This window comes from Stegostoma tigrinum, chromosome 47 (assembly GCF_030684315.1).
Source record: "Stegostoma tigrinum isolate sSteTig4 chromosome 47, sSteTig4.hap1, whole genome shotgun sequence".
NCBI lineage: Eukaryota > Metazoa > Chordata > Chondrichthyes > Orectolobiformes > Stegostomatidae > Stegostoma > Stegostoma tigrinum.
Window position 1 is genome coordinate 3,496,998 of NC_081400.1, and position 11,185 is coordinate 3,508,182.

An 11,185-nucleotide genomic window follows, 5' to 3' on the forward strand; every position below is an offset into this window, starting at 1 on the left:
CAGCATCAACATCCAGAGGATCAACTGATGCTATTTCCACCAGATCCAGAAAAAATGCCACTACCAGGCATATATTCTCCTCCCCTCCCGTGTCTGCCTTCCGCATTGACCATTCACGCTGCACACCCTGGTCCTTTCATCTTTCACCCTCAGCAATACCCCACAGCACCACGGCATCACCACTTGCAACCAATGAAGGTGTAACATCTACCCAATAACTCCTCCTTCCTCACTATCCAGGGAAACAAATCGAAATTCCAGATAAAGCAACACTTTATGTTAACTTCCCAGAAGCCATTTATAATGCATTCGCCACTCACAATGTGGTCTCCTCCAAATTGCTGAAACGAAGCACATACTGCCTGACTGCTCGCAGAACATCTCCATTCTGATAGCAACAAAAGGCCATGAGCTTCCAGTTGCCTGCCACTGTAACACAGCACCTTGTTTCCTGGCTAACACCTCTGACCCAGTCTTGCTAGAGTTTTCCAGTGAAGCTCAGCACAGACTGGAAGAACAACACCTCATTTTCCACTTGGGAATTCTGCAGCCCTCCAGATTCAATATCGAGTTCAGTAATCTTAAGGCCTAAACTCCTCCATTTCCTAGCCCCCGAAATTGTACACCAGGTCTTGTGATCATTTAATCTGCCATTACACTCTTCTTGTCTTTAGTCACTAACATTCCCCATTGACAGATATTCGTTCTTCTAGCCAGATCATTATGAACTCCTTCATCAATCCAATTGCCACACTCTTTCTTTAGGCCCTAATCTTTATGGTATAATTTATCCCCTGCCCCATGGGGAGGCAATGACCTTGTGGTAATATCACTGAGCTTGAAGATACAAGAAACAAGTCAATGTTCGGAGTTCATTTCCCTCCATGGCAGTTGAATTCAATGAAAGGAAAATTTGGAATTGGGGAAACTAGTATAAAGCTTTTGCTGATTGTCAGGAAAAACCCATCTAATTCATTAATGCCTATTAGGAAAGGCAGCTGCTATCCATACCCGGTCTGGTCCACATGTAACTCCAGGCCCACAGCAATGTTGTTGACTGTCAATTGCCCTCTTTGGGCATAAATGCTTCCTAAAAGCAAATTCCCCCTTCACGTGAATGAGTAAAGGGAAAGGAAAATTCCCCCTGCCTGTCTTCGACATACAAATCGAATTTTTCTGAGCAACGATCTGTTCTGAGGAAGGGTCAACAGACCAGAAACATTAACTCTGATGTGTTACTTCACAGATGCTGCCAGACCTGCCGAGCTAATACACAGCTTCTGTTTTTGTTCCTGATTAACAACATCCACAGTGCTTCCAAATTTTATTCAGAATAAAGCAACTCATTGCCTGTAAAACAAGTGGTGACATGCTGAGTTTGTGAAAGGTGCTATGCCAATGCAATCTCTCTGACTTGTTCTGGCTGAACTATCTGCAACTCATCAGGCGTGACATCTTGAAAGACTGAGACTGGAACTGAAAGTCAGAGTTGGACCCGATAAGGCAATTTTGTTGACAGCTCCTGGTGAATACTGATTTTGGAAGTTACTCGTTCTTTAATTCATAAGTTTCCATATAAACAATTGTTTTCTGACAAATATGCCTCGTGATGAAGATATGGAGGACGATTTACTGGAATGTGATCAGGGATGAGCGGCTTCAGTTTAAATTTTGCCCTCTCCCATCTTACTCCTCAAACTATTTAAGTTCGTAACATTTGAAATTTCAATCACCTTCCACGTACACAGATGCTTGATGCGTCCTTTAGCAAGAGGCTGCTAGTTCTGGGAACAGAAAGCAGATTTGATTTCGCTGAAGAATTTTCAGGGTTTTTAAAGGCACTTTCTGTCAATCACAAACTTCTTTGAGAATGGAGGAATGTATCGAGATAGGGACAGTTAAAGGGGCTGTAGGAGGTGGAAGAGACAGTGAGGAATGCAGGTGCTGGAGGAGGTTGCAGAGATCGGCAGGGACATACGTGTTGGAGGTAAAAATTTGGCGAGTTTGGAGAGGCTGTAGAGGGTTGCAGACAGTGTAAGTAGCCCCACTACATTTGGTAACAGAGATGGGGAGTGCTGCAGGAGCTGGAGTATGTTACAGAGTTAGTGTGGAGAGTTCGGGCTGTCGGAGGGACAGAGGCAGAGCCATTGATTTCTTCAGCCCCGAAGCAGACCCTTTGGTCCATCGTATCCAGATCCGCTAAATATATCTCTTTCTGGTTGCCAGCAGTTGACCCATATCCCTCTAAAGGCTTCTGATTCATGTACCCATTCAAATACCTTTTAAGTATAATAATTGCACCGTGCTCTGCCACTTTCTTTGACAGCTCATTCCGCAGAAGCACCACCATCTGTGTGAAAACGTCAACTCTCAGGGCCCTTTTAAATCTTCTGCTCTCACGCTGTTAGTATCCCCTACACTGGGAAATATCTTTACTATTCATCCTATCAATGCCTCCTATGATTTTATACACTTCTATCAGTTCACATCTCAGCCTCCGACACTCCAGGCAGGAAAGCCCGAGCCTATTCAGCTTCTCCCGACAGCTTAAACCCTCGAAGCCGGACAACATCCTGGAGAATCTTTTCTGAACCCTTTCGAATAGAACAACTTATTTCCCACATCAGGTAAAGCAAAGCTGAATGAAGTATTCTAAAATAGGCCCACCCGATGTGCTGTAAAGATGCAAAATGACATCCGAGCTCTTGTATTCAATGCAGTGATCAATGAAGGCAAGCATGCCCAGGTCATTCTGCACCATATTGTTTACCTGTGCCTCCACTTTCAAGGAAGTATGGACATGAGCATGTGCAACAATGTCATTTTATTTGTTAACAGTCCCCAGGGCCTCCCATTAACTCTGTATAAGTGATACCCTGACTTTACTTGCCCAAATGTAACACCTTAGCACAGTGTTAAGGCTGAAGAATGTTGCAGAGATAGAAGCACTTCTAGGGGTTGGAGTATGTGACAGAAATAAGAAGGTGTGACAGTTGCTGACGATGGTTAAACAGATGGGGAGGGAGAGTAAGGTCTGGTGTGGGTGACAGGAGTAAGGAGTGGCATGGAGGCTGGAGGATCTGAAAGACTAAAGGAGATGTGTAAGTTTGGAGAAGTTACACAAAAAGACAGGTGTGTAAGTTCTGGCAGAGTTGGCAGATGTGCGAGGAGTATAGTGGCTAGAAGAGTTTACAGAGATAAGGAGAGCTTTCGAGGCTGGAAAAAGTTTCAGAGATAGGGAGGTTTGAAGCGTTGAAGTGATTTACAGTGGGACGAAAGGTAGAGAAGATTACAGAAATAGGGAGACTTTTGGGGCTGGTGGGTCTGACAGAGTTTGGGAGGGGTGCAGATTTTGGAGGGGTTTGCAGAGATAAGGAGGCTAATGAACCGAGCGCATGAAGATGCACGTGGGATTGATATATTATAGCCATTGCAGAAGCACGGCTAAGGAAAGGACAGGATAGCAGCTTAACGTGCCAGGGTACACAGATTTTCACCGTGATGGGCGCAAATGTTATAAGGGAGGGCGAGTGGCATTTTTGATTCAGGGCCATATCACAGCAGTACTCCGAGATGAAATAACGGAGGGATCTTCTCAGTGAATGTTTGTGGGTGGAACAAAGAAATGAGAAGGGAATCGTGACCTTATTGGTGTTGTCCTATAGGCCCCCACATACTCAACAGGACTTAGAGGAACAGAAATGCAGGGCAATTGGGGAGACTTGCAGGAGCAACAAGGTTGTCATAGTGGGGGATTTAATTTTTCTAATGTAAACTAGGACTGCCTTGGATCGGGGAGAATTTCTTATGTGTTTTTAGGAAAGTTTTTTTTCAAGCAGTGTATAGAGTTTCCTACTTGGGAATGGGGAATCTCGACTTACTTTTGGGAAATAGGGCAGGTCAGGTGGCTGAAGTGGCAGTGGGGGAGCACTTTGAGGCCAGTGACTAAAGATCTATTAATCTTAATATAGTTATGGAGAAGGACAAAATTGGTCCACGGGTTCAAGTTCTAAATTTGGGCATTGAGAATTTTAGTGGAATTAGAGAGGACCTTTCAGGAGTCGGTAGGAGTAGTTTGCATGCAGGGAAAGACCACTGGCAAGTGATATTTCTTTAAAAGTATAATGGCTTTTGATCAAGGTCGATGTGTTCCTGAGAGGGGGAACAGCAAGGATGCCAAGAGTAGGGAATCCTGGATGACAAGAAGCATTGAGACTTTGATCTAAAAATAGTTGGCAGCATGGCTCAGTTACCAGCAGCTGGGATCAAGCCGATGGCTGAAGGTACAGAGAAGACACAGGAGTTTACTGAGGAAGGAAATTAGAAGGGCGAGAAAGGGCATGGTAGAGCTTTGGCTGAGAAGATTAGTGTGTATCAAAAGATGTTCTTCAAGTATATTAGGTGAATAAAAACTAGAGAGAGAATATGGCACTTCAAGGACCAATGTTGAAATGTATGTGTGGAGCCACAGGAAATGGTTGTTGTCCTCAATGAATATTTATCCTCTGGGTTTCCTGTGGATAACGGCATGAAGACTTGGGTACTTGGGGAAGTCAGTGGCGATATCTTGAGGACAGTCTGTATTAGAGTTGAATAGGTGTTGGAAGTGTTAGAATATGGATAAAGCTCCTGGTCCTAGTCAGATATTTCCAAGAGTCCCACAGAATGCCAGCAAAGCAATTACAGGGGCCCTGGCCGACACATTTGCAGCATTCTCAGCCACGGGCAAAGTTTCAAAATGCAGGCTGGTAGCAAATGTTGTGCCCTTATTCAGGGAGGGCTGTAAAGAAAATTCCTGGGAATTATACACCAGTAAGTCTGACATCTGTAGTCAGAAAGTTATTTGAGAAGATTCTAAAAGATAAAATATACATTAGTTTGTAAAGGCAGGGTTTGATTTGGACTGGTCAGCATGGTTTCTTGAGTGGGAGGCCATGCCACAAACTTGTGAGAGGTCTTTGATGAAGTAATCAAGAAGATTGATAGAGGCATGTCTGTAAACATAGTCTGTATCAATTTCAGTGAGGCCTTTGATAAGTTGCCACACAGTAAGCTGTTCTGGAAGGTCAGATTGGATGGAATCCAATGAGAACAGTCAAATTGGATACACAATCAGCTTGATTGTAGGAAGCAGACAGTAACAGTGGAAGGATGCATGTCAGACTGGAGGCCTGTGAGTTGTTCTGTTCCTCAGGGATCGGTGCTGTTCCCATTGCTTTTTTTTACCAATATCAATGATTTATATGAGAATGTTCAAGGCATGATTGGTAAGTTTGCGGATGACACTAAAATAGACAGTGAGGAAGGTTATCAGAAATTACAGCAGCAGCCTTGATCAGCTGGGGAAGTGGTCAGCGAAATGACAAGTGTGAGGTGTTGCATCTTGAAAAGTCAAATCAAGGTAGAAGTTTCATGCTGAATGTTAGGGCCTGAAGCAGTGTAATGGAAGACAGGGACCTTTCAGTTCAAGTACACCGTTCTCTGAGAGTAGATTCACTTGGTTGACAGGAAATTAAGGTTTTTGGCACACTGGCCTTCATCAATTAGGGCATTGTGAGCAGTAGTTGCGAAGTTATGTTGCAGTTGCTCAGTTCATTGGTGAGGCTGCACTTGGAGTACTGTGTTCATTTTTGGTCACCTTGTTATAGGAAGGATGCTATTAAACTGGAAAGAGTGCAGAAGAAATTTAGATGGGTGCTGCCAGAAGGACAAGCTAGGATTATTTTTTTAGAGCATAGGAGACTGAAAGAGTATTCTGTAGACATTTGTAAGATCATGGGATGCAAGGATAGGGTGAATGCACTCAGCCTTTCACCCAGGGCTGGGGAATCGAGGACTGGAGAGCATCAGTTGAAATGAAAAAGGGAAATAATTCATAGGAATCTGAGGGCCAACGTTTTTACACAGAGGATGGTGCGTATATGGATTGAGCAGTCAGTGGAGTAGGCTGAGGCGGGTAAATTAACAACATTTAAAAGGCCTTGGGTGAATAGATGAAAAGAAAGGTTTAGAAGGATATGGGCCAAGTTCAGGGAAATAGGGTTAGTGTGGCCTGTCATTTTGTTTGGTCTGAACCAATTTTGGCCGAAGTATGTTCTCCATCCTGTGGGACTCTGTGGCATTGTGCTTCTGCTCGTTTTGGGGATCGGGAAGATGACAGAGAAACATGGGGCGGGTGTCAGTTGCTGAAGGATGTTACAGAGAGGAGGTTTTCAGGATTGCAGTATACCGTATAGCAATGGAGGGGTATATTGGGTAGAGGAGGATATAGCCTTAGCGACTGTTGTAGGAGTGGAGGAAATGAGAAGGATAAGTATGGTTGAAGTGATGGAGTGTGTTACAGAGATCGAGAGAGGTTTAGGCGCCGGAGGATGTGACAGAGATTGGGAGGGGAATAGGTCTGTGGGAGGTGATAGTGGAGAGTGTGCGGTAAGAGCTGGAGGGGTTTACAATGATAAGGAGGTGTGTGTGACCTAGAAGAGGTGGCAGAGAAAAGGAAGTGGAAGGGGCTGGAGGAGGTGACAGTGATTGGGAGATGTTTTGATGCTGGAAGGATTTGGAGACATCGGGAGGATTTTAGGTCTGGAGGAGATAACAGAAATAGGGATAGGTGTGAGGACTTCAGGAAGCTACAGACAGGCGAAGGGATTCGAGGCCGGAGGAACTGAAAGAGATCGGAAGTGCATAGAGCCTATCTGAGAAGGAGGCACACAGAGGCTGGAGGAGTTAAACAAAATTAGGCAGGCGCTTAGGAGCTCGTGGAAGTTAAAGAGGTGATGAGTGGTGTAGGGCTGAACTTGCTAACAGAGGTAGGGAGATTTGTAGAGACTGGAATAAGTGACAGAGATAGGGAGGGGTGTAGATGTTGCAGGAAGTGACAGAATTAAGTAGGGTTGTGGGGTTTGGATTTGCTTGCAGAAATTGTAAGGGGTATTGGGTTGGTTAAAAGACTTAAAAGTGGTAAGGTGTGTTGCAGCATCTCAGGTCTGGAGGAAGTCACAGCAATGCAATGTGTTATAGGGAGCTGAGGTGCTCAGAGAGATGGGAGTGTAGATGCTGGAGGAATTGCCAGAAATAGGAAGGAATCTATGACCTGGAGGCAATGGCAGAAATAGAGAAGGGTCTGAGAACTGGGGGAGTGTATAAAGATAGGGTGCAATATAGGGACTTAAAAAGTTGACAGATATACAAAATGGTGAAGCGTCTGGAGGAGGTTAAAGAGCTAGCTAAGTGTGTAGGTCTAGGGTTGCTTCCAGAGAAAAGGAAATGTACAGGAAATGGAATAGGTGACAGATATATGGAGGGGTGTAGGGACTGGAGGACTTTGCAGGTATATAGAGAGATGTCGATGCAGGAGGAGTTGAAAGAGATCGGGAGGGGTGATGGACTGGATGAAGATACCGAGATAGAGAGGAGTGTTTGGTCAGAGTTGCTGATAATGATAGAGCGAGGTGCAGGGACTGATGTTAAGACAGAGATAAGGAGTGGTGTAGGGGCTGAGTGAGTTAACAAGATAAGAAGTGATGTCACAATGAAAAAGAGGGATGTAAACGGTGAAGGTGGTTACAAAGATAACGAGTTGTGTAGGCCCTGGAGACTGTTACAGAAATAAGGAAGGATGTTGGGGCTGGAATTGTCAACAGAGGTGGGAAGGGGTGAAGGAGTTGGAGTGTGTGGCAGCTATACAGATGGATGTATGGACTACAGGAGATTATAGAGATAGGGAGGGGTGCTGAAGATGGAAACGATGAGAGTGATCAGAAATGATCTAGGGGCTGGTGGAGATGATATAAATAAGGAAGACTATAGGGATCAGAGATAATGGGAACTGCAGATGCTGGAGAATTCCAAGATCATAAAAGATCATAAAGACTATAGGGATGGCTGGGAGTTGCACAGGTCTGGATGTTTGTAGTGGCTGGAAAAGTTTACAGAGGCAAAGAACATTTCAGGTGCTGTGAGGAGGTGACAGAAATAAAGAATGTTACAGGGTCTTGAGCAGTTTATAGAGTTAAGGAGGCGCTGGAGTAGATGACAGAGATAAGGAGGATTCTATATGCTGTTGTAGATGACAGAGATAGGGAGAGGTATCGGGACTGGAAGTTGTGAAATCGATCAGGAGGGTTGTAAGGATGGAGGGTGTAGTAGTGATATGGAGGGGTGTAAGCATTGGAGGAGGTTACACATATAGTGATTGTTATAAGTGCTGGAGGGGGTAACTGAGTTGGGGAGGGTATTTATGGCTGGAGTTGATTGTAAATATAGGGAGAATTGCTGTGGATGGAGGGGATTAGATAAGTATGGAGAGGTGTAGAGTCTGGTGGAGCTATCAGGGAAGGAGTATAGGCTTCTTAGGTGGTTACAGAAATCTGAACGGGTGTAGAGTCTGGTGGCTTTGACAGTAATAGGTGTCCAGGAAATGGCAGAGATATGGAAATGTGTAGGAACTGGGGAATGCTATGGTTATAGGGTGATATATAGGGACTGGAGGAGGTGGCAGAGATGAGGAGCTGTTAAAGGGCTGGAAGTGGTTAAAGAAATAAGGAGTGATCTCGGGGATGGAGATATTTACACTGATAGGGAGAGATTCAGTGACTGGTAGATTTTATGCTGAAACGTTTGGGCTACAGGCACTAAGGGAGGTTATAAAGACAGGGTGTAGTGTAGGCTACATACAAGGGGAAGAGGTCAGGAACTGGAATAGTTTCAGAGATAGGGAGGGATGGAGGAGTTTACAGACATTAAGGCGAGCATTCGTGCTGATTGGAGATTTCTGGGGAACGGTATTGGAACCAGACACGGTTACATTTTTGTGCTCCTAAGATGCTGCTTGGCCTGCTGTGTTCATGCAGCTCCACACTTTGTTATCACGGTTACACTGATAATCACTGGAGATATTATCAGGACTACTGAGGAATTGAGGGTCTGGAGGAAGTGGCAGAGATAGCAAAGGATGTTGGAAATGGAGAAGGGTATAGACATATGATGGCATATATGGATTGGAGTAAGTGACATGTTGGGAAGGAATTAGATGCTAAACATGATTACGGAGTAAGAGGGTGGTTCAGGTACTGTTGGAGGATATGGTGATTAGGTGGCATATCATGACTGGAGGAGGTACCAGAGGTTTGGAGAAAGACTGGAGCTGGAAAAGGTTCAAGACACAGGGAGTAGCATAAGGTCTGGAGGCGGTTGCAGAGATTTCAAGCCGCATAGGGCCTGGAGGATGTACCAGAGCTGGGGAGTGGTGTTGGAACTTGTGGATTGGATAGGGTGGGATGTAGGGAATGGAGGAGCTTGTAGAGATAGGGAGGGATGTATGAGTTTGAGGGAGTTACGGGGAGAAGAACATCTGTATGGGGTGAAGGAAGACATAGAGACAGTGAGGAGAGTAGGGGCTGAAAAAAGTGACAGGTAGGCAGGAATGTCGGGGACGAGAGGAATTGCAGAGAAAGGAAGGGGAGTAGAGGCCTGAGGATGAGTCTAAGTTAAGGAGACGGTTATAGAGAGAGGTTACGTGTGTCAAGTCTGTGAAAGATAAGAGAGGGAGGGAGTGGTGTTTTTTTTCAGAGAACGCTACAGAAATATGAAGGAGTGTTGTGGATGGAGGGAATGGCGCAGATATGGAGGGTTTTAGGTGTTGGGCAAGCTAAGACAGGAAAGGTACAGGGACCTGAAGTAGTTACACTGAAAAGGAAGGCTATAAACATTGACATTAATAGTGAGGAATTTCGGGTCTGGAAGACGTGGCAGAGATAGGGAAGGGTAATGAAACCTGAGCAGAGTATAGAGGGGTTTGAGCGGGTGACAGAGATGGTGAGGGGTTCATGGGCTGAAGCACTTCACAGAGATTCGAATTGTTTGGAGGAGTGCATGGTGATTCTGTGGGATATAGGGACTGGAGGAGGTTACAGGGATAGGGTTGGAGGATTGAAAGCTGGTGTGAGATCTGGCGGAACCCTGGCGTGTTTGGGAACGGGAGTGAAATGGAGAATGAAAGACTGCAGGAGATAAACAGCAGGAGTCCATTTCAATTATTTCGAGTGTCTTATGCCCTTATTTGTGTAAATGTTTGACATATTTGAGAAGATGAGGGTTTGATGGAGCCTCTGAATTTTCCCTCCTGCATGTGGGTGAAGCCTCCTGCCTGTGTGAGGTTTTGAAGCTGACAACTGATTGTGGGGCTGCTGCTAATCGCTCAGTGATCAGAGAGGTTTCAGTTCCACTGCTAATATGACCCTCCCCTTCCCCTCCATCTGGAGCGAATGACCGCACCATCTGCAGCCCCGTCACAAACAGGCCAAATACAGCATCACTTCTGCTCTCAGAAGCTAAAATGAGGCACGTGAAACACCACTCAGCTCCCCCGAGGGTGAGGTCAGGAGACAACGCTGCATTGAGGGCCGACACAGAGTCAGACTAAGATCCAGCTCTCAAACAATGTGAATCATCATTGGAGTGGCTTTTAATGGACAGATGAAGTGTTGTTCCTGCCTCCAGCTTTTAAAGGAACAAGCCTCAAAGAACAAGGGAAGACTCCAATTGAGAGAGATGAGGCCATTCAGCCTTCCACCTTGCTCTGCCTTTCCCACCATACCACTTTCATTCACCATGTACATCGATTCAGTCAGTGCACAAAATTCGAAACTTCAGTCTTCCATAGACATAGTGGATGCTACAGATTCATCAACATCTGAGCTACATAACTTCTCTTCATCAAAGTAAAACTTATTTTGTTCCTATCCAGCCTTTTCAGAAATTTCCTATTTTTCTATCCTTCCAGCCAAATTGAACAAATCCACATTTCCCAAATCCCAGAGAAGGAGCGGGAGCAGTGGAGGAAGTGACGAGGACCAGAGGGGCAGCCGGGAAGGAAAGCAGTGAGTATAAATACTCACCCTTCGACGCCAACGGCCATTTTGAGTGCGAGCAGCAGCAGAGGTAAGACGGACCCGGAAGACTGCAGCTAAGGTAAAGCAGTTTATTTTTAAAATTACTTACCGGTAGCGGGCAGCGGTGTTTTTCCTCTTTCAGAGAAGGAGCGGGAGCAGCGGAGGAAGTGACGAGGACCAGAGGGGCAGCCGGGATGGAAAGCAGTGACCATATATATCAGCAAGGCTGATTCCAGATGGAACCCTGCGTCATCATGGATCTCAGATGAGAGGGCTTTGTGAATCTCTCTCTA